Source organism: Cyanistes caeruleus, chromosome Z, assembly GCF_971803275.1.
Source record: "Cyanistes caeruleus chromosome Z, bCyaCae1.hap1.1, whole genome shotgun sequence".
NCBI classification, from domain to species: domain Eukaryota; kingdom Metazoa; phylum Chordata; class Aves; order Passeriformes; family Paridae; genus Cyanistes; species Cyanistes caeruleus.
This window is the reverse complement of record NC_141732.1, coordinates 33,152,049-33,171,601: the sequence shown is the minus strand read 5'-3', so window position 1 is coordinate 33,171,601 and position 19,553 is coordinate 33,152,049. Positions and strand designations below refer to the sequence as shown.

The following is a 19,553-nucleotide window of genomic DNA, read 5'->3' as shown; positions in this document are numbered from 1 at the left end:
ATGCCACAATGAAAGGGAAGAGAGAATCATGAGAATTACTTGCACAAGAAGTGCAGCTGTATTTGATATAGGCTGGCTGTCCATAATTTCCTTTCTACTAGATGCCCTTTGAATTACGGTTTTAGTATCACTAACCTGCTGCATGAAGAATCTTCTTTTAATATTACTTACATTGAAATGAATAAGTAAATGCCCATGTCGATTTGAAGGCATGCTTTTGCCATGCTTTTGGGTACTTTTACTGACTTACATGCAATTAGGAAAAAACACCACTGACCAAAAAAAACCCAAAAACCCCCAGATAATCAGTATTTAGCAGCAGCATTCTCAGATGTGTTAAACCACATTTAAATTCAGACTTACATTCTGCTCTAACTTCTGCTATTTGGAGTTTTTAGATACCTTGGTTTCTCATAGGCTATAATCCAGACACATCTCATTGCAAAATTTTGCAACCAAACTTTGTGCCAATCCTCTAATGAAAGTTCATGACATGCTGACAGAAGCAGCTCACTGGAAAAGAGCTAAGTTGAAGAAATGACAGGGAGAGAAAAAATGATACTTTAACTTTATGCATGTCTTTTATAGGGGAGAAAGTGAAAAGATCTAAACTGAGTGTCACAATCATTAAACAGCCAATAGTAAAATAAACAGCTGGCAAAAAAATGAAGCATTAATATGTGTGCAGATATACGTATACATACATATATATATATACATATATATATATATATATATATATAAAGTGTAATGGTAGCTAATAAGACACTTTGTGGCTTCATTTACTAACTATAGATCAGCTAAGAAGCAGCGACTGGTGGAGAATGCTAACCACTTAATCATATGCACAGCAAGAAGAAATAAAGGGTCTCTTCACGTTTGTTGCCACAAAGCTCTGTAAAATTTTGGAAGTCTTTTCGCTGTTTGTAGATCAGAAAGAACTGATCTGGTAAAGCAGAAGAAAGAAATTGCTTACATAAAAGTATTTTAAATTTATCCTTCAATAATGTGGGGTTTTTTTTCACTCTGCTGTAATAAATATGGACTCTTGTAACAAGAACTGCTCTAAATGAATGATATTATTACACAAGTGTGCACTTGGTCTCCTATGATTTTTGAAGTTCTTAATGCAGTTTTTGATAATGAAAAGAGATAGTTGTTACATGACATGAGACCTCACAGAGTTCTTTGCTTCTACTGTCATGACAATCATATAAAAATTGTGTACAGATTTTCTTTTTCTTTCTGTGTAATTACTGAATCATATATGAAACTTGTCACAGCAGAAGCAAATAACATCTTTGCCCTTTAATCAAAATGGTTGTCCAGAAGGAAGTAAAAGCTACCTTCAAGTACTGGATTGGTAACTTTTGCTTCATACTTTTCTTAATAAAATACATATGCCATAAAATTCAGAGCTTGGTGTGTCTTCGTACAGTAAATGAAATACTTCTCTGGATTACCTAGCTTTGATTTGCTATCAGCCTTAGGCAGCTTCTCTGTTTGTAGCTCTCTAAAATATGTAAAGAAACATAACTGGCTTTTTTCAGTGAATCTGTATATCTGAAAAAACCTTCAATATTCTCATTTTATCCTTGGATAGATTAATTTTAGGACAGTCTTGCTGCATGAGTATCTGTACCAGGAGGCTCAAACTAACCTACATGTGAGATGAGAGGCAGATATTGGATAGTTGACTGGATAGCAGCAGAGCTGCATCAATCATCGGACCAAACCTGAGGCTAATTTGTAGGCTGAACAAGTTGTCTGTGCTGACTTAGCTAAGATAAATATACTGCTCCATATCCTCAAGATAGATAATCTCACCTTTCCTCTCATTTTTCATCTATCTTCTTGGTCCTTTAGAGCTTTGTTGCATTTGTTTGTTTGTTTTTTTCCATTATTGTAGAGCTGTTACAACCCACTCTTTTCCCACTTTTAATTCAAGGGAGGCTGACTTTCACTTCTATCTGGGGGCTTCATCTTGTCTTGTTCAGCTCTTGAGACCTCCTGCTGGGGAAGCAATCACCACAGCAAATCAGGAGGAGATTCAGACTCTGCTGCTCTTCAGGAAACAGCTGAAATGTACTGATCACTCCTTCCTCTCGTCTCTCACTGTGTGCACAGACTGAGAGAGTCCTTTATATTCCTGTTTTCAAAGCCCTAGGACCAGTGTTGAAATCACCAAAGCTTAGCTACTTTGGGCTAGTTAACCTATTGTCTGTAGTGATATGAAGGGAAAGAGGGGTGTTTCAATGACTTTTTGCTGAATCATATTAATTAGCTGGAAAGACTTGTATGATCCAGACTGAATTTAGGGTGGGGGGAGCTCGAGGTACTTGTGTGGGGAGAAATGCAGAACAGGAAGAGGAAGCTGTTCTGGATTGTAAATGTCAGAAGCACTAAAGCCTAGGTCTGCCAAGTTCAGAGATGAGATGTTAGCCTGTATCTTTCTTAATTCAGCAAAGTGCCTGGATTTTATCTCTTTCCTCTCACTGAATGAATATGAATTTACTGTTAGAGAATGAAGAGAAACACAGACAAAATCTACTATTCTATGGCCAAGGCAGTAAGTGCAAGCAGGGACCTCAAATTCCAACATTTAACTATGATGACCATCCTATGGAGCACTGGCTGCTCAGTCCCTTGTCCTCATCCTTTGAGACAGAAAAGTATCTTTGCAAAGATGAAATTAATAAAGTAATTTATACAGCGAGACTACTTAACAATACCTTTTAGGTTGGTCAAACAACGCTATGTGACTTGCAGTCAGCTCCACAAAATTCATGCTGATTCCAATGAGAGAATGACTGGTTGAGTAGGATTTGTTTTAAAGTAACTACTAACTACATAGCTGAAATCAATTAAGCAACTTACATAGCAGACATGTACTCTTTTTAGTCACTATCCTACAGGGCTGTTTGTCCCATCCTATGACAGATATTTAAATTTATCTTTCTATCTATCTACTAATTTAAAAGCACTCTGCCTGATTAGATCAAACTAATTTATAACTTCTGGAAATTTTCAGCACTGTTCCAGTCCAAAAAAAAAGCAGCAGGTCCTAAAGTGGCTTTTACAGAATACTGAAGTCACCTCATCCTGGACCAGCTCTAATACAGTCGGTGCAGAGAGACTTGCTCTCCTCAGAGATCTCACCTCAGTGTGATGGCAGACCTGTGTCAACAGAAACATACTGTGATGAGCAGTGGAGTTGTTCGTATCTTCATATCCCAACCACAATCAAAATAATATATGTTGTTGCATTTTCTTTTCCCTTCTTACTACTCACCCAGTCTACTCCCATTGCACTAAAAGCAGAGATGTTGAACTCTCACTTCATAATACTGAATTTAAAGAAAAGCGCTGAAAAAGAAAGGGAATGGTCCAATTCCCTCAAAATAAGCATCGACTCTTGCTTCTGCTGACAGAGCTTATGGAAAAAATTGCTATGAAATGCAGTCTCAGATATTTGTTACCCAGCCCAAAGCTGTTGTGAGGCATAACTGATGCTTAGCCTGGCAAGCCCTTCTCCAGCAGATGGCATTCATAGCTTGTTTCTCCTCGCTAGTGCACCAAAACCACACTGATGGCTATGCCCAGTCAAAGCTCTCGTTTCTGATCAGTGTGCACGACTGCCTGTTTCAGCTCTGCACCAAAGATTTTAACCCAAGCATCAGTATCTTATAAAATGAAAAAGGAAAAAAAGACTAGAAATAGCACCTGTTTTGTAAAATTTAGGTGTGTGTACCTCAAAATAAAAGCCTTGGGCTGGTATCACTTTTAATTTTTTTTTTTATTATGATGCTTGTCAAGTGTTCAGAAAAATAAAAGCAGGTCATGAAACTGATATGTATGTGTACATGTCTGCTACTATAAAATAAATCTGTTTTGCCCCTTTTTTCATCTTTCCATTATCTAGAGATTCCCTGATGAATCTTAATTTATGTAAAACAGAAAGTCTTAGGTAAATTCATTGCCTTCAAAAAGATGGGCTATTAATCACAATTTAATAATAATAATTATAATAAAAAAGGTAGTCAGAGAGTATGGTACATTTGCTCATTTTATTTCGATAGATAATGACAAAGTCCTTTCTGAGCTTCCATCAATGTCTGCTGTGTTGTATTTCAACAGGCTCCATGTTGACAGGATAGCACACACAAATCAAGGTCTTGCAGTAGGCAAAGTGAATATTACTGCTTTTGAGGAACTGCACTCTCCTATTTAAAGGAATTTTAACTTGAAAACAAAGAAGCAATTAGGGACAAAAACTTGCAGCATATATGCAGCTGTGTGTTAAATTAGCATTCTAAAATATTTTGTGCTATTTGTTCCTATTACCTTCTAATGAATATTAATTCAGCCTTCCAATTTTGTGAGGAAAGGAAACACTTATCATAAACATAATTCATGCACACACATAAGCAAATGCTCACATTCTTGCCAGACTCAAATTAAAAACACCAGAAAGGATAAATTAACCAGAATACCTACTGCACCAAGTGAATACAGAGTGAGGGAAAAGTTATCCTGATCTCTAAACCACCTAGAATTTTGTTGCACCATTATGAGTGTGCACTAAGTATAATGTTAATTCAAATGTTCTTATATATGGCCTCTCAAAGTGTCATGGTATTTTTGAATATTGGGCAAAAAATGCTTCCAGGTGTGCTTGCATGAAGGAAAAATGCAGCTAGATAAAGTGCAGTGGTATTGCAGAGCATGGCACTTCGGTGCAGGTAACTGCTGATTAGGAAACTCCTAACACAATATAGAGACTTGCCATTGTCCTGCATTGCTACAAATCCACCCCTCTTTGGTACTGCCTGGGGACCTCTGGCAGCTGCTGGCCATTTATGTGGACTCTGTGAACTGAGTTCTCCTGATTTAAGTTTTTGGTGCAGATGTCAGGCTTGAGGAGAATAGAAAATCATCTGGCAAGGACCAGCAGTTTTCTCTCAGATGCTTCAAAGAAAGGAGAGGACTGGGAGAGTTAGAAGCCAGACTGATAGTCTAAGGCTTGAAGGAGTTGAATGTAGATCCTTTGTGTATTGTAACTTCTTCATCTGCCTGAGGACCAGTGATTTTATATTTCTTTGCTTCATTTCTTGACTTAGTGTTTCTTTGCTTGTAAAGGATTCACTGACTTTTTCTGTTCCAAGCCTCTGCAATACTCACTGTGAGTACCTTATAATGTATAGAGGGGAATTCCAGAGAGAAATTATACATATGGTTATTGTAATTAGAAAAGGCAGAGAAGATCTTTGTTCCTCAAGAAGATCTTTCTACAGTATTAGTTTGTCAAACTCAAAACAAGTACCTATGTTCATGAAAAGATGAGATCAGGTTATTTTACATCAATTTTTATTTTCCACTGCCCCCTAATAATGACTATGATTAAAGGGTAATATAATATGTATGTAGACTGGAGGGATATTTTCAGTGGTCATCAGTGTCATCAGTAGATTTCAGCTAAATAATTTACCATTCTTTTTTGTATCTTTCTCTATTTTTCAAAAGTGCAGAAGTGCACTTTGAGATGTAGCTGGATATAGTGAAACTATACACACAGGAGTTTTCTCTGTGTTGTGATCTGTACTCATCTTTAAGGTCTACGCTAATACTAGCAGCTTCTGATAGATATTGTAAGAATCAGTCAGTTAACTGCTGAATATTCAGTTTTCCATGAAGTTCCATACATGTGATAGCCAACCTTTGCCTATTTTATAAGATTTATTTTTCATTTCCTTTGGTGATAAAGCAGGTGACTACACACTAAAAAACCCCAGCTCAGCTGACAGGCTGTGAATGGCTGTCATGACAAACTGGAGGCAAACTAGACTATCAAAATCAAATGAGTTAGGAAACCTGGGATCAGGGTCTAATTAGACCACTCCTGTCATTATTTCTGAGCTGCCTAAGAAAAGCTTTTACAAAAAGTTTATTTGATTTAGCATGTGCACTGTCTAGGATGGAAGTAAAGGCATTTAAGTTGGGTGAAATACTTCCAGAGAGAAGTCAGAGATGATGCTCTTCACATGCCTTTGTTATGTTGTATGAAATGTATTTGATTCATATGATAATTAAAATGTTTAACTTCAGGAATTTTCTGGTTTTTTGACATTTGAGAAAAAGAGATTTGGGGAATTTGTAAAATGATGTTTTGATGTCGTTATCCTTGAGGATTTGAAGGCACAACTGTGTTCCACAGTTCTGCTGTACCCCTGGGGTGAATAACTGGTCTACCTGTGATTTCTGTATACTCAGCTTTCCATGTACCTTTTCTGCTTTTCCTTGCAGTTTTGCCTTACAAAAGACTTTTTAAAATGGGCTCACTTTTGCACTTGCTGCAGTAATTGCAAAGTTCTTGTTGGAATATTCAGATAATGATTCAAAGCTGGTACCATTTGGAAGGATTTCTCTTCCCTTCTCTGAACACCTTTTTAGCATGAGTGAGGTACAGAAAATGCTTTTTGCTATGTCTGCTGTTGGTTCATTTCTGTCTGTTGCTTTTCTCTTTTCAGCAGTTCATTTGCAGTCTGTGCTTCTGATTTTTTCATGGATTCATGTTATCATTAAGTTAACTACAGTCTGTTCCGTATTTTCTCAGAGTCTGATGCTGAGTGGTATTGGTTGAAGGCTTCTCAAGAATGCTGTGCCTTATCTGCTTTATTGACAGGGTGAGGTTTGAGGCTTTTTGGTTGTATGCATTTTAAGAGTTTTTTCCCTCACTGCTTTTGACTGGTCCATTTCTTCCTTTGAAATTTCTACACGGAGTTTCACTTTTCCCAAATACAGTACTTCCTTATCACTTCACTGCTTGCTTCAATTTCTGTTTCCAATGTAGATCCATTTATCTCTTCTTCCAGTCACTCCTTGAATTCAGTGCTTGCTCATATCTGTCTTCTGTTTTGTCTGATACTACCTGCCTGGCCTCAGTATGGGGATTTGTCCTGTCACAGCTTTTGCTTCCCGAGGTCTCCTGGCTTATCTGATTCTTGTTCTGCTGGTGTTCAGCTGTGCCTGCAGTGGTTTGAGTCATACTGGTTCTGAACATTCTTTGTTTTTCTTCAGTTCCACAAATGTTTACATTTCCCTGCTAGGATGGTATCTTGGGCCTGTTCTACTAAAAGGAAAAATCTCTATGTAATCTGTTTAGTCTGAATTTTGTGTTACTACTTGTCCTTGCTCTTAATTATGAATTTTGTAAAAAAATTTTTTACTTTATTTTAGATGATCATTGTTTTCATGGAATTTTGCTTTTGACATGACCGGATTGGGAAGACAGTTCAACTGGGGTTGATACAAGCACATATTTTGTTATCTGTTAAATTCTGTGATAATTTTTTTTTCTTTAATGAGAGAAAAGTGTACTTTCAGGTCTACCTTTGGGTATAGGACATAAATTAACAGTTTTTTAAGTTCTTCAGTTAGTGATTCCTAGCCACTGTTAGCTTCTTATTATGCCTTTAGATAACATACTGGGTGTTAGCACAAGATTTACTTGTCTCCAGAAACTTGAGGGGTCTGCCATTGCAATGCCAGAGGTGATTTAAAACTTCTCTTTTTCTGCACTCTGGACACAAAACTGCATAGAATGGGTGAGGTCTAACAGTCTGGTTTGAAACTGTGCATTTGCCTTGTGGATTTGGAGCTTTCCATTGGACGAGTGGCTTTTCCTGCAGGCTGTCATAATGGGAGTGCCTATGGAGTATTCTGTTCTTCTGTGTGGGACAGGGCTAATACAGCCTTTCCACTGCACATCTGATCCTACTCGCCTTTCAGGTCACTGGTTGTCCATCTCACCGACAATTACTAGGGGGTTTTTTTTGTTGTTTTGGAAACCTCCTTTCACAATCGGCAATTACCAGGTAACATGTTTCTTTTCAGGCAGCCTAAAATGTTTCCTGAGTCCTGAATTTTGGAACTGGCCTGCTCAAGGGGTGGTTGAAAGGCACTTGGCTTCTTCTTGAAAAAAATGAGTGATATAGGGGGTGAGGCTGGTGGAGGGCTGTGAGACTTGTACCTAGTGCCTTGCTGTCTCCAGCTCTGGCACCACAGCTGCAGGAATGTGCCCTGAGCGAGCCAGGCTGCCTGGTCTTGTGTGTTTGGATTGTGTACACCAAATCTGCGTGGGGAAGAATTAAGAACTGATTTCACATTTCACTGTCTCTTTGCTTGACACTATAATGAGTGATCCCATTTCCCCACTAGCAGTAATAACATGAGTGTATTTGCCATTTATTTTGTTCACTCCAGTCCTCCTTCAGAGGACTAGGAAACTAGACTCAGACTTAAAGCACACATGTAGTTTACAGGATTTTTTTTTTTTTCCCTAGGGAAAGAAAATGCTGGGAAGATTATTAAAGTAAAGTTAATGTTTTATTGCAGAGCTCTAATCATCTGAAACAATATTTGAAATTAACAGTTTTGTGATGGTAAATGAAAATGTTTTGTGATGGTAACTCAAAAAAAGCTTGTTGTAAACACAGTAATCTTGTAAATAGTTTGCCTAGGCATCTAGAGACATTTAGAATGGCAAGTTGCATTTCTGTTCCTCTTTAAAATATCTTTTATAGCCTGATTCATGGCATACAGAAAAAAAATGAATGAAAGTTAAATGTCCTTAGTTTTCCTGTCATGTAATCCTTACCCTTTTTCTAAACAAACACTAAGAAACCAGTTTTAGTCAGGGATGTACAAATACATTTCCCTCCATATCAATATAATTTTGCTGTGATCTATGGCATTATATTAATTTGAATTTTCATTCACTCTCCTCTTTTTTGGAAATGCTTAGAAACTGATTAAATAATATGAATAATACTAGGAATAGTAATTATATTCTCTAGGATAGATAAATTATCTAAGAATTGTGCATTAGCCATGGAACTTATTGTATTTGAGGTTTAGAAAGGAAAATGGAGACTTACAATTATTAGTTAAATTATTTATGGAGTTATAAATAAATAAATCAATAAAATATCTACTCATTGGAGCAGTGCTGAATAAAAGAATTTCAGAAGTAAAATGGATCTATCATAGCCATTTGGATGCTAATAACCAGCTTCAGCTTGCACAGCTGTGCTGAATGACTGCTTGTTTTACCATACATGAAATTTGGGAACTCATCAAATAATTGCAAAATACACTGAACTTCTGTAATTTTTAATTGCTAGTTAACTGCTATTTACACAGCTTTTTCAATTGCTGGTGCATATGAGGACAAGGACCCCATACATGTCATAAAATATGTCTGTAAGCCACAGCTCTTCCTGCAAATCCAAATCTACCTAATTGAAATTTTCTCTTCTGAGAAAGTACGAGTGTCCTGTGAGTATCTATATGGCAGATGTGCTACTCCAAATGACTATTTCTAAATGCCATCTTAAAATTTAATTGACAAATCTAGATAGAAAGAGTGGAAAAAGATATGGGAGGCTGACCTACAAGCATGTTTTTTTTTTTGCTAAGAATCATGATATGGACTGAAACCTTGAGAAGATGATCATGTAGTCTTCTCTGTGGATTATTAGTGGCCATGGATGCTAATGGACACATTTTTAAAATTAAATTAAGCTTTTCTGTAAGTGGGCAAGCATTCAATATGTACCAGTGTTGCTTTCCTCCCTTGGTTTAAACACTAGCGAGCAAAAAATGCTGAGAAGAAAGGAAAAGCTGGGAAAAAAGTACCTGCTTAGAAATTAATGAACCAACAGGCATGCTAAAAGTGAATTTAAGTGCTCAGATTCTTCTCATAACAAAGCAAGACAATATCAAAGTTTCTGTTGTATAATGTCACTCATTTGATGGTCTCTCCTTTCCATTCCCTTTCCCTTCCTTTCCTCTTATTTGTGTCTACATTTTTAGTTCAATCATTTTGGAAATACACATTCCTGAGAGCTGACTGATGTTTTACTTATTCTGTAGAAAGTACTTTCAAGAGAAGAGGAAGAGAAGAGAAAATGCAAAAAGGGAAAAGTGGAAGGGGGAAGCAAAAGATCAAAGGGAAGGAGAAAGGCGAGAAAATGGAAAAGGGGAGAGAGGAGAATGGGAAGGGGCTTGGAGAAAACAAGAAGGAAGAAAATGCAAGTGTGTTAATTTGAAATAAATGTCTGGAACTTTTGTGCTGAATTTCCACTCTACTCCCAACCTCCTAAAAATTTAATTTTTTTTTTTTTTTTTTTTAAATAACTTGCATATCTTGTACTTAGCTTGCATTGATTTCTGGGAATGCACAACGAAATTTATACTATGAAAGACAAATGGAGTTGAATCATTCATAAAGGAAGTCACAGTAGCCATTAACTGATGGAGTTTTCCTTTCTAATGCTACCAGCCTTAGTGCTTCTGAGGCTGTGATGCTGTTTCCCTTCCACAATGTGTGCTCTGTGCTGTGCTCCCCTTAGTATTTGCCAGTAGTTATGAAGAATACTGCCTTCTGTAGAGTGAAGTGTAAATTTCTTGAGTATTAGACCATAGACGTATCTTTTTAAACTAATGTCACATAATGTATATATGAGTAATAATTAGAAAATAAACCAGCCAGGAATGATGATATTCTATATTAAATCACAATATAGTTCTTCCCAGGGTTGTTCTTGTCACCAGAGATTTAGCTGAAAACTTACACAGCAGTACTGCTACATTCTCTGCTTTGTAAATCTTGCTCACTGGTAGTGGGGATTGTCAGCTCCTGAGCCCAAGAAATTTATCTAGACAGACATACATCTGTTGTATGTGAACATACTTACTGAGCGGGCATTCTATTCCCATTGAGACAAAAAAGTCACCAGTGAGGCATAGGATTTCTCCGTTCAAAACTCAGTATTTGGGCTGGAAGCAAGACAAAATAAATACTTTTAAGGGAATGTTTTCATCACAGACCTCTTTGCAATGACAGTAAAAAGTCATCTGAGTGAATCTCAATCAACGAAGCTTAAATAGGTGGGATGCTGTCGCTGCCCGCTCGGCCCTTCATGCCCCGGCTAGCTTGTGCCAAGCGTCAGGGGCAGGAGTGGGGAACCAGGTGAGCACTGTGTGGCTCGACCTGGAACCTCTAGAGCTCCTTTGGGCTCGGGCTCTATAGTATGCAGGGCGACACGAGGTGCAGTAAAGGGAGAGAGACTGCTCGGAGTCCTCCAATTTCCCAGGAACAAGTTTATTCCAGCAGGTGCAGGGAGAAGGCAATGAGGGACAGGGCTGGGATCTCGAGGAGAAAGTCCGAGCCGAGCCCCTGGGCACCTCTGTGCTCCAGGTTTTAAAGCCCGTGGGCGGCTCATACAACAACCAATAATATGGCAGCAGGGGAGGTGTTGTGGGAAGGGGTAACAATACATAAATCCAATGGTAGGGACTTGGGGGAGGGGGGATAGCTATACAACCAATAGGGCATCGAGTAAGGGATGATGAGCAGGGAAGGAACCAGAACAAAAGGTTGGTGTACATAGATTGATAGGGCTTGGGGGTAGGACCAAAGTGATGGATGGGGAACAATCTGGAAAGAAGGGAGGGGTTTACAATGACAGGCAACTGGGGACAAACCATATCGGGATAGTGGGGGAGTAACTGGGGCAAACCAACTCTAAACTCAACGAAGGTGAACAAGCATACGTAATGAAAGTAAACTAACAGGCGGCAACAGGATTCCTCTGTTCTGTATACATTAAGAAAACCCCAAACCCTGGAACTTGGCCTCTATTTGGAGGACATTAATAGGTGAAACACTGAAAAAAACCCATCAGTGAGCAGGTGCAAATTAGGTAAGAGCCTCAAGCAAGATACAGCTGGGCTTCCTTGACTGTTTGATCTGTTTCTGTCATTCTTGAACAGTATGAAAACAACAAGCACATTTTAGATACCACAGCAAGTCACACCAGTTAACTGTATTTATTGCTGTCTTTATAAATGTTTCTATAAAAGCTTGAAACACATGTAAAACCACCAAGATTTTCTCTGAAACAAAAAGGATTAAGTTATTAAGTTTTTATTCCTCATATAAATGGTTTATGAAGAAGTTAAGAACATCTGACTGTTGCTCAGCAACTTTGAAAATACAGCAATTAATTAGATAGTCTGCACATGCTTGGAGAACTAAATTTAGGCAACCATTTATTAAAGACATTTGTTCACATGCTTTCCAGTTGAGCTTTTTGCATTTATGGATGATAAACTACCAGTGTCTGAGGGTCTTCATTTGTGAAAGTTTCTCAACATTTGGTTCAAGTAGGAAAACCTAGTTCAAAACAATAGTTTTATCTGTTTACTGAAGCGTGACAGAACCTCTCAAGAAAAGTACTTGTGTTTCTCTTTCGAAGGCGTATTTCTTTTGCTTTTTAATGGTGATAATATATAAATAACTCTGCTTAGAGTTTCAGCAGAACCTTGGAAATGCAGTGGTAGATGAAATAAAACAAATTATGAGAAGGGCTGAAAGGTGGTTACCACTGGTTTTGTGGTTTTTTTATCCCTGGATAATTCTATGTATCCTTATAGCTATAGCAGAGCTGTTCTAGTTTGATAGTCTGTCTCTGTTAATGACTGGATCTAAATATTTTATGTGAAGTTTATGAAATTATAATGTGTAGGCACTCTAGGATTCACCACCCACTTTAAAAATACTCTGCTATTCTCTTCATTTAATAGTCGACCTCTGTAATGATATGTAACTCTTCTGAACTTTATTTGAAGTAATGCAAGCAAAGGCCAAATACTTTCTGAAAGTAATTCCTAATCCTAGAACTGTTTTTTGTTTTTTGGTTTTTTTTTTTGTTTGTTTGTTTTGTTTGTTTGTTTGAAGATATATCAGTCTATGTTCATATACACAGGTGGGAAGTCTGTCTAGGGGAAGAAATTCAGTTTTTTTCAACAGAATTCTCAAGGCTTTCCCAAAAATTCATAGTGGCTGCAGGGCTGGAAAGTCAGAAAACTGTTTCTTAACAAGGGCAAGAGACACTTTCATACGGTGTCAGTACTTCAGAATTGCTGTGGTAGTCCATTAAACTTATGTAAGGCTATCATAGGAAGAAAAGGAAATTTTTACCAATCAAAACCTTAATTAGGGCTAAAATCCAAATAAACAGCTTTTTTACTGTGACCCTGGATATTGCTGCTATCTCCAATGGAATTTTCCAAAATAAATATTATATGCTAAGCTTCACAGAATTTTCTTTGTTCTTTATCTCTTTTTGCATTGAAATCCAAGTTTCTGTTATCTGCTACTGCTTTTTCTGCTTCAAACACCCTCCATATCCCCCACTCCCCATCTCTTAACAAAAGTACTCAGCTAGTTGTTTAGAGACTGTAGAATCCTTGGAGACATGAATTTAAAACATTTTTCCTAGTGCTTCCACTTGTCTGAAATAGACTGCATTTAATACCTTTTTAAACTGTAATTTCTCACACACCAAAAAACTGTGCTTAGTTTCAAGATATTGGGCCTTCCTGCCAGTGAAGAACACTATTCTTGTTCATGTTCTTAGAGCATTTACAAGCTCTTGAAATTGTTGTAAGCTCTTGGTATCTGCCAAACTTCATGTTCCATAGCCAATACCCAATTCTCTTACTTGAGTGGGTTTTGATTGGGATACCCTTGTGAGGAACTTTATTCCATTTTTGCAGGAGGGTTATGACACACTGCAGATTTTGGTGCTTCAGTTACATATTTTCACACTTTCAATATTTAAAGTGCAATGTAGGAACAAAGTTTAAAGGTTCATAGGTGAGAAAATTTTAAATTGCATCATCAGGAGAAATGACTTCTATGAAGAATCAGGAAATCAGGGTTATTTCCACCTGGAGTGGATGAGACTTTGCTGTTTGCTCATGGGTGCAGAAACAGGCCATTGGAGGAAGCAAAAGCATAGTATGTTTTAAAAATTAGATCAGGGTACAACCAATGCCTATTCCAGTGAGACAGAGACAGGCAGTTTTATGATGTTCATGCTATAGTTCCCTTTGCCTGACGGTCAGTGAAGTGGCCTAGGGGGCATTCTTTAATAACCAAAAACACAGTCCTTTTTTCACCAGGTGGTATTTGTGCTCTGAAGTCATGGGTTGATCTTTAAGCAAATCCAGCTTTCAGATGCCAAAATCACATGAAATGCACAATACAGAAGGACAATACAGCACAAATTGGTACAGACTAACTTCCCCTCCTTGTCTTTGTTTCAATATCCTTAACCCCTCTAAAGCAAAGAGCAAAGCCCCAGAACCTGAAGAAAAGTAACAAGAGCAACAAAAATCTAGTCTGTTGTATTCCCTCATGCTTTTTGCCAGATACGTTTCATCTGTCCTCCTTTCCAGAAGGAATTCATACCGTGTCTTCCAACATATTGGTCAGAAATTCAGTTTTGTGTTCTTACCTGACCTGAATTAATGTTCCATTTCTGATTGCTGTATTAATAACCATGAAGTCATAGCCTTGAGCTCCTCCTGCTGTGTGTGCCCTCTCTTTTCTCTGCATTTCAATTCCAACCATGAAATTTCCTTACTGCTCTAGAAATCTTTCCATGCTGAGCTTGTTGATAGGAAGCTGACCTTAGGATGCCTGAATGGTGTTATTCTCTACAGTAAAAGTTTAGAATAGCCATGCCCACGTGCACGTAAACATGTTGAATAAACTGGTCATACTCTGAACAGCTTGAATTTGTAGTAAGAAACGGTAGATGAAAATCTCACTATTTGTATCTTACTGTTGAAAAATGGGTTCTTAAAATTTCATTACTTGGGTAGAACCTATTTTGTCAAGATATTGTTTGATCCCAAAATTCTATTATGAATTTTCAATTTTGAAGTCAGCCTAAGAAAGCAAACCATGGTGTTTCACATAGAACTTTCTACCAAACAAGATGACTATATATACCTTTTGAAAGGTGGGTTTCAGGATAAAGAGCCTTATATTGCTGAGTGTAGTCTGTCAATATTTCATCATCAGAGTCAAATTAGGCATACCCTAAAATTTTTAGTCACTGGTTCTCCTATTGCTTCTTTCCTTCTATTGCCAGCAAGCCATATCTCTATATATGGCAACTGAGTGCAAAACGATTGACACGACACTGCAGTGGTGGCTTTGCCAAGCTATGAAAAGACCACCAGGAGATGAGAAATGTTTACCCAGGCCCAAAGAGCACTGCCAAGCTCTGCTGCTGTGTCATGGAGTTACTTTACCTTTAAGGGAGTTGGAGTTGCTGGGAACTGCCTGGAGTCTTTTCTCCTGACCAATTATCGGTCATTGCTGAGAATTGACAGCAGTTTAAGCCATTGAAAAGTAGGATCAACTTGTGAACCCTACCTTAAAATGTAAAAGCAGAGCTCTCTGAGTTCTCTTTGTTTTCTGGCTGTGGAGGGTGGCGGAGCTCCAGGCCTCCCGTCCCTGCCCAGGCCATGCGGCCGGGCGGGGATGGGGCCGGGCCTGCCCCGTCTCCCGGCTGGGAGATGGGGGGGGCCTGGGGAAGGTTTTCCTCGGGCCCGGGCCGGGCCGAGCCGATCTTTGGCTCGGCTGCAGGTTTTGCTGTAACTACATTCACTAGAAAACTCCCGAGTGAAGAAAGAGAGAGGCCCTGGACCTGCAGCGGGCTGGAGCAGCGACTACACTCTCCAGAGCAGCTATGAGGAACTTTCCATCGCAGACGGCTCCAGCTCCTGTTCGGCAGAGATCACCGAACCATCTACAAAAGCCTGGGCAAGATTTTAACTCTTTCATTACCCAGATGAGACTTGCGGATTAAGCTTTTTATCCAGAGAGAGAGAGAGATTGATCAACATGAAAAGAGACTTTATAAACTACCAGTGACAAGAAAGAAAAGAAGCTTCAGGAAAGGTAGAGAATTAAGAAGATGCTTTAATTAAGCTGAAATATCTTTCTGTTAAAACTATGGAGATGGACAATGAAGTCCTGAAAAGAACTCCTTTAATTCATGATACAGGATCTAGAGAGGAATAGTGTTCAAAGTGTAAATTTGAGTAAAAAGTAGAGTAATTATGGTATAGTGAAGTGCTGGGAGATTTGAAGCCTTGAGAGGCAATGAGAAAACTGTTTTCTAGTGAAGCTCACAGAAACAGATGAAGAAGACTTTTTTTGCCTTTGAATAACTTATCCTTAAAAATGCTATCTCTAGACTCATGGCCCATACACACTTCAGAGTGATGTGAAAATGGGAGGAGTGAACTCTAATAATAGCAGCTCTGGGCAGCTAACATTAGGGCAATAGAAAACTATAACAAAAATAGTTTTCTTGCGAGAAACTCCATAAATTAACAGGAAGAAACTTCTGTTTCTCTATAAAGACTGGTGAAAAACTGTAGCAAGAATTGGGACTGTCTTAACTATCAAAGTTCCGAAGTTTTTGTCTCTGTTGTCATGTGAACAAGAGAATAGTGGGTAGATAGGGGATGAAAAGGTTTTTTCTGGAAGTTTATTCTGGTGTTCTTATTATTGTAGTTTGTCAATAAACTTTCTTTTTTTTTTCCTTTTAAGTTTTATGCCTGTTTTGCTCTTGTTCTAATCCGTATCTCACAGCAAGAAATAAGTAATTTTCCTAGTTATTGGTTTAAAACCACGACATGCTGCCAGTGTCATCTCACTCCAATCAGCTCATGTTTCCTGCCTTTCTTGATGATGTTGAACAACAGTGAACAGCAAAGGCATTGTAGCAGATTCAGGACAGTGAAAACAAGTCAGAAACAAGTGAAAACAAGCAACTGAAAGTGTCTGTGTTAAACCAAATTTTGAGTGGAAACAGCAAGTGTGCAAGTGGTGGCAAAAGGCATGAAACCACAATTATGACCAGAATTCACCTCACCTGTCCTTTTGAAAAATACGTATGCATGAAAGAAGGCTGAAGTAGACCTAATAGCTCACCTACTGGAGCCTGCTGATCCATCTGTGAGCTTAGTCACTAATCCGTATGCATGGCCAAAAAAATATAATGGATAATAATTTACTACCACATCATTGAGCTGAAATGCCTCAGTGAGAGATCTGATGAACACTAAAACTGGTGAAAAGGAACATTTAGACTGCTCAATCAAGAGCTGATAGAAAGTCGAACTAGCAAGCATCATAGAAACTACTCAAAATGATAAAAAGTGCAAGAACTGCATGGATTAAGAAATTCAGGAAGAAAGTCGAGACCACTTTAGGACATTGTAATTAACTCATCTAACTTAGAAAATAATGAAAGCAAGATATGGTACAAGTCCCTAAACAAATAAATAAAACATGTCAACCTGAGCTCACTACTAACACCACTCGTGAATCGGAAATCATTATGGAAAACAATGGGCAGAAGTCCGTCTTGGTGTTCTACTGAAGATTTGAGAGAGCAGAGTAGAATATTTAATACATTCTTTCCCCCATATCCTGCCTCTTCTTCCTGATCCATTTTCACTCTAGAAATATTTTTCTTTACATCTCATGTAATTTATTGTCTTTCAATTTATGTCTAATGCATTTTGTTTTGAATTCATGCACCTCCACCTTCTTTGTAACTGCCATCAGCTTTTTGGAAACACTGATAAGATTTCTCCTCCCTCTTTCTTCCCCAGGCTGAACCAACTCATTTCCCTCAGGTTCTCCTTGTACATCCCAGGCTGCAGCCCCAAAATTGCCGTGGTGGCTCTATCGCCTCCACATTCCTAGAATCCAGCAGAAGAGGTTCCTGTGTATCACCCACATCAATTTTTCCCCTATTACTGTGTTAGGCAAAGAATTACCTGAAGACCTTGCATAAATCTTGATTTTCTTTTTTTTTGGTTTAAGACATGGAAGGTCAAATACAACAGGTTCTAGTACCATAGAGTAAGGTTTTATTCTTTCTTCTAACAGCCATGCCATACCAAGGAAAGGGAAAACCCTATCCTGCCAGACTGTCATCGGTCATGAAAGAGCAAACAGTTACAGAGAGGATGTCTTTTAATTAAAAGTGTTTGGCTTTCCTTTTGTGCTTGCACTATGGAAGGCCAAATGCAGGCACATCTTCCAGAGCTCTCAGCTGCACACCAGGACTGAATCGCTGGTCACAGACTTCCCCTGAGAATGTGACCGTGTCCAGGCCCCATGGCACAATATCTTTGCTGTAATGTGTCATCTAACACTGATTTTAAAAACCTATTAATACACTAGGAAAAGCTCATCAGTTGTTGCCTCCTGACTTTTTCTTTTTGCTGTTCATTCTTTATATATAGATCTGTGTTTCCAAGGACCAATCTGTCTTCTTTTGTACGAGAAAGTCTCTGTTTCTGAGTTTTGGAATTAGGATATGTACAGTCAAAATATCACAAAATTTCCATATTTTAGTGTGCGCCAGTTTTGTGTTTCCAAGATTTGTGTTTAGGGTTTAAATTCATTAGATATTTCTGAAGATATGTGCAAGCTAAGTTGATCTCAAATGCTGTTCTTAACATTAAAATATTTATTATCATCAGTGTCTTGCTGAAGAAGTTCCTTTGAATACAAATACTTCCTGAATCTTGCCAGAGTGATTACTGGCTGAATTCTGACATCAGCACTGAACCCAAAAGTTGTGGTATTCTTTAGCTTGTATAAAGAAAATTAACACTTAAAAATCTCCTCTGTAAGCCTGAATGTAGATATTACGTGATGCATATGCTATCTTTGCATTTTGAATGTTTCAGTATCTATTGCTTTTGCATTCTGCTGTTCCTTTGAGTATTGCTCTTAATTGAAGGGGTTTGCATAGACACAAATAAAGGTGAAAATGCTCAGTGCATGTACTGTACATTTTTGTCCTGAACAGATGGAACAATGCTATACTCACATTATGCCATTCATATAAAATGATTTATCTGATGCACAAAGATTTTTATGCTTATGATATGTAAGGAATCTATTATTACACAGTAACTATAGTAAAGTGGCACAACTGGGGAGTATTTTTTCTCCATATGGAAGCTGCCATACTATGTAGATTTTACAATGGGCTTAATTAGATATCTGTAAAGGAGTGTTTGATTTTTACGTCAATTGAATATAATTTGCCACAGCACAGGGAAGAAAAACAAACAAATCCCATCCCCCAAATCCCCTAAATCATTCAGCTTTGAAATTGTATGAGAAATCAGAACAGGTGATTTAGGAAACAGCCATGTAGTATATGTCTAAGAACTGAAGGGAATGTGCCAAGGCAATAAAGATGTTGACATACTTCTGGTTTTGAAGGAACTAGGGAGTTAAAGGGCAGCACTAAATGTCTCTTAACCCCTCTGTTCTTATGATATATCATGGCATTAGACTTGTAGTGCAAACAGGGAAGAAAATCCAGCCACCCTTTCTCAACTGGACAGCTTCTGCAAAGTCAAACTACTCAGCCAGACAGAAGTTGTAGAGAAGAATCCCAGAGCCAGATTAATCATTCCAACAGAAAATAACTTCACCTTCACTTCAAAGGTTTGATGATTCATAAGGATTCCTACTTCCCACCCTCCCATTGTAGGAAAAGCTGGCACCAGTTGCTCCAAGGGAGGCAAAAACTGAATTCAGTTACAGAATCAGAACATGAAGGTTCAGAAAAGTTTTCACTTCAAATTCC

The 19,553-nt window shown here is 38.1% G+C and overlaps 1 long non-coding RNA gene across 1 annotated transcript; it reads right to left on the bottom strand.

Moving 5' to 3' along the window:
* Window positions 1-4,050: 4,050 nt before the first annotated feature.
* LOC147648326 (uncharacterized) lies at window positions 4,051-15,701 on the bottom strand. Its single transcript, XR_015280411.1, has 3 exons — window positions 15,296-15,701; window positions 10,758-10,839; window positions 4,051-8,131 (listed from the first exon to the last, which is right to left on the bottom strand). It is a non-coding gene; the product is annotated as an uncharacterized LOC147648326 (long non-coding RNA).
* Between the last annotated feature and the right edge of the window lie 3,852 nt (window positions 15,702-19,553).